Here is a 4839-nt window from a genome sequence, read left to right as displayed (position 1 = left end):
TGAACAGTGCCATTTCACACAGCCCTAATATTATATATATAGTGTGTGTACATACATTTACATTTGCAATACATATATATTGCAAAAAAAAATTATACAAAATATAAGTAGGTGCCAAAGTGCTGCTCAAAAGTATGTTTATGGAGTACCCATACTGAAAATTAGAGCAGTTTCAAAAAAAGATAACGTGAATCAATTCTGGATAAGCTAAGTGCATGGGTACTATATGCAAATTGCTACAGTCATGTTTGATTTCAAGATCTTCTATTCGAGTAAATACAGTATTTTAAAACGTGCATGTTGAGGCAGAATGTCCTGTGACACAAGCTAAATGAGATGTTAGTCATCAGAAAATAAATGCATCTTTTCTTCTTTACCATTATTTATTCAAGAAGGAAGAAGCTCCTATTGACAACAAAATCAATTTTTCTGGAAAGCATATACTTTTTTTATGTATATATATTAAATTTATTTTCCGTCTAAAACCCCCAAAGTCTTCTTTCTCCAGCCTGCTGGATTTAACACTGCTAGTTTCAGTGTCCTTTCCCTACAATCCCAAGATAAATTCCTGTAGAACAGTGACATCCAGTGGATGTTAAGATATCCTTTTGCTTAAAATCCCATACCTAGGCCTTCGTGGATTTTGTTTGTCTCAACTTCTTTTAAAAAAAAATTATCTGCAACTGAATGGATTTCAGCAACCAAATTAAAATCATCTATTATCTTATTTGCCACAATGGTAAGGATGGCAACCAAGAAGTACGCTGAATTCGGATGAACAAAGATTCTGTATGTATGGCACACAGAAGGACAAAGACATAGGGATGATTAGAATGTAAAGAATACCTTGTTAGTAGATCTTTTACACAACATATGAAGTAATACTTAAATATGACACACAAATTAACCAGTCCAATTGATGTGCCCACTAAAGAACTGGGTACAGACTAGTTTGGTGTACATTACAACATTTTGCCAGCATATTCATGTCAGCTGGGGAAGACTAAAAGATCATGCTCTCTGCTCAGCACAACTGTGCTGGCATTCTCAATCCCTCTCTGGATGGAACTAGGAAATGGAAGAGAGCTTCTGCTACCTTAACCTCCATTGTAAGGGGAGGTGATATGGCCAAAGTAACCAGGTTATTGGGAGGGGAGGGGGCATTGTGGAAAGGACTGCACATAAATGGAAAGGGTCTAAATTACAATGAATCCTCAAAAACCACTGCACTTAAAATGGCAAAACCAAGATTCAGAGGTTATCCAGCCTCTCTCATGACTACCACTCTTCAAAGTAGAAGGTAGCTTAGATCCAATTTATGAAGAAAACATTTCATTGACTGTTTAAAAAGCTTAAGTAAAACTATCTGATGTGCAGGACTTCTATGGAGTAACGTATATCAAAAACTAGGAGATGGGAATACTATCATTTTCATGGCTCAGATTGAAAAAAAATGCCCAAAACAACATTTGATGCAAGTATCTGTATTACCATCAAGTATCAGCCACATCAGTACAGGCCCATTAATATATATTTTTATTCAACAGCAGTTAGAAGCCTGAGTTGGCTTGGTAAAAACATCTTTATTTTCCGTACTTTAGGAAGAACCTGGCATGGACAAAGCTAATAAACTTGGGCCCTTTCTCATCCAGATTTAGAAATGATCCAAAAGAGAACTTAGGTAAACTTTTAGGCACTTAACTCTAAAAAAGTGTGATTAAAAAAAAAAAAAATCCAGCAGCCATTTAACCGCAGAAGGACCCAAAATTCATGACGTACCCCATTTCACTACAGTATTCCCTAAGACATGTCCAGCACTGCTCTGGTTGTAGGAACAAGACAGATTAGTGCCTAAATTCCTTGACAACCTCATTTGGTGGGCATGTTCAGTGCACTCCTAACACTCACCAAAAGAATAAGGCTGCTTACAAAAAATACTGGCAGTTGCTTTATTTTCAGCCTTTTCTTTTAGAGAAACCTATGCCTGAAAACTTGTCTAATCTCACTCCCACAGCAGAAACTGATAATATCTTTAGTTGGACCAAACAGATTTTGCTACTTCTGAAAAAGCAGCTGGAGTGGGAGGAAGTGGTACCTAGCCATAGAATGACTAGGGTATTGCATAGATTTTGGGTACCACCATAAGCACACATATCTTGGAAGACTAAGCCCAGCTCAGTTCTTTGAAAGAATTGTAGGCCTCTACCCACAGGAAAGGCCTAAATTCTAGGTCCCAAAAGGACAGAAATGCCTGCCTTCATCCCCAATTCATTCATCTAAGACTGGGATGTCAAAAAAATCCAGCCCACAAAAGCTTATCATCCAGACTGCAGTGCTGCCCGTGGCCCTTGGACTAGCTGCATATAGCATGTGGAGCCTACCTGGCACAGGTTGGAACAAGCATGTGTGCTGTACATGGTGTAGTCAACCTGGAACATGTGCAGAACAAGTTATGCAGAACTGGTCCTGGATGTGAGCTGCAGGTAGCGCCTGTGCCAGACTAGCCCTACATCCTGGATTTGAGGCTGGTCCCACATCCCAGATCCAGTGTACAGGGCTGGTCTGGTGTAGGGGATACATGCAGCACATGCCCTGCACACCATACGCAGCAAACATCCCAGATCTGCCCCATGAGCTGCATGATGGGCTAGGGTTGATGCATATTAAAAGCAATGTGTGGGGCTGGAGCTGGTGTACACACTAGGCCTGTGTGAAGCAGCTAGTATTCACTTCGGATTTGGATTCAGCTGATTCTGATTTGGCAGGTGCCAAATCAAACAGATCTTGCTACTTTTGAAAAAGCAGGTGGAGTGGGAGGAAGTGGTAACCACCCGGGGGGGGGAGGGGGAGGATCCCTGCTGCCCTGTGTTGCGAGATGGGGCTCTGCCACAAGCCCCCAGAGGCCCTAACAGCCACTGCATCAGCTGGTGAGTGCAGGGCTTATTTATTTATTTTTTAAAAGTACTGGGACACTGGTGCCAGGCAGGGCAGCCATTGACAGGTCTGGGAAAGTGAGCAGGGGTCGGGAGGTGCTCAGAGGAACAGGCAGGGGATTGGTCTCCTGATTCGATTCAGAGATCAGGTTACGGAATCTCCTCCGAATTGAAAATCAGCAACCAAAGCTTCGCACAGCCCTAGGACACACTAGGGGCTGGGGAAGCAGGCAGGGAATGGGGCCTGGCGGGGGTCCCCCCAGGGCCCCCTCCCCCTGTCCCAGCCACCTGCGGAGGGTTTGGGATTGAGAGTATGGTGGCGGGTAAAAAGGTAAGAAAGGTTTATTGACATAAAAACCACACAACTGTGCGTAAATAATAAGACTCCAATGACAGACAATAACAATTTGCGTTGGCAACTTAAATTAGCAGTTGTCTCTGATGCTTGATGTATGACAAGTTCTTTTTCCACAAACCTCAGGAAAGTCAGGTGTCTCCAATCAGCGCTATCTGAGGGGTACTGGGAAGGACCTTGGGCTCCTCGAGATCCACTGGCCCACTGACCCAGGTCAGCAGCTAATTAGTAGTTTATTTCACAGAGCTGCACCTTCCTTCCAAATGATTTCCAGATGTGCCAGCCAATTTATAACTTCTGAACTATGCTGGTAACTTACAGCCATCCAGATTCTCCAGTTATAATTATTCTTAGGACTGACCAATAGCAGTACAAGCCTTGCATTCTTCTGATAAGGTTAATTTTTACTACGCCACAGGGCCTACTACTTCAAGGCTTTGCTAAATTTACTAGGCCTTACCTCACTACATAGAAGGCCTCGCTACATTTTTTACTTTAATTAGGTTCTTAACAACAACATATAGCTTAATATCTGAACAAATGACAGAAAAACACTTGGTCTAATTTTCACAGAGCTTTCAGCAAACACTTATCACGCAGACAATTTCAGCTGTCACTCCCCCCTCCTCCAGCTCCCCCCCCGCCCCCTACTTACCAGCACAGAGTCCAGGTCCAGCTTTTTGTGGTGGCAAGCGGGGATTGCCTGAATTTCCAAATCTTTTCTGAATCAATTCAGAGGCTTCAAAAATCGATTCGGACCTTTTTAATTGGTCTTCCAATTCAATTCAGATTCAGAGATTCGGCTGTAGAATCTCCTCTGAATCAAATCTGCAACCAAAGCTTTGCACAGCCCTAGTACATCCTGCAAGCAGTACATGGGGCCAGCCCACAGACTAGCCCTGTGCCCCTCATCTGGGCCACAGGATAAATTTGACACCCTTGGTTTAAGCTCTAGAAACAGGGCAGAAGTTTAGACACACCTGTCTGTAACTGGCTCACTGTGCACAGCATCCGATGAAATAGATAGCTGCCTATGAAGACTAATGACTCTCTGAACCGGTCTTTAAAGTGCCACCGTGCCCAGCCTTCTACCTGACTTCACACTAACACTGCTAATCACCTCTGCATAGTGTGGTGCCCAACTCCACTCATGCTGTGTACAGGGAGCCCAGGCATCTGCTTCTGGGGTTCAGGGCCAGGCACATAAAAAGTGCTTAACATGTAGGCACTTTAGTCTTTTCCTGAATCTAGCCTTTAGAGCAGTGATGTAATCAATATTTTTGTAACTTCCTGTATGTATCATGCTACAATAGAAATGTTTGTAGCAAAGAATTCTTAGCATCTGTTTAACATTAAGTCTTGCTGACAAGCATTTAAGTAAAATTTCTTCCTTACGAACACCGTTTTATGAACCATTTCTTAAGTATTTTTACATGGACTTTACTTTTGCTGTGTTAGTTCAATTTCTCAGAAAGTTATGAAAAAGGATAAAGTAAAATTGCTTATTTTAAAAACAAATCATTTTACAGTGAAACAACCAGAGCCATGGAA

The sequence above is a fragment of the Crocodylus porosus genome, unplaced genomic scaffold, assembly GCF_001723895.1.
Source record: "Crocodylus porosus isolate Cpor-Errol unplaced genomic scaffold, CroPor_comp1, whole genome shotgun sequence".
Taxonomy (NCBI): Eukaryota; Metazoa; Chordata; order Crocodylia; family Crocodylidae; genus Crocodylus; species Crocodylus porosus.
The sequence above is the reverse complement of the archived record's forward strand: the minus strand, read 5'-3'. Positions refer to the sequence as shown.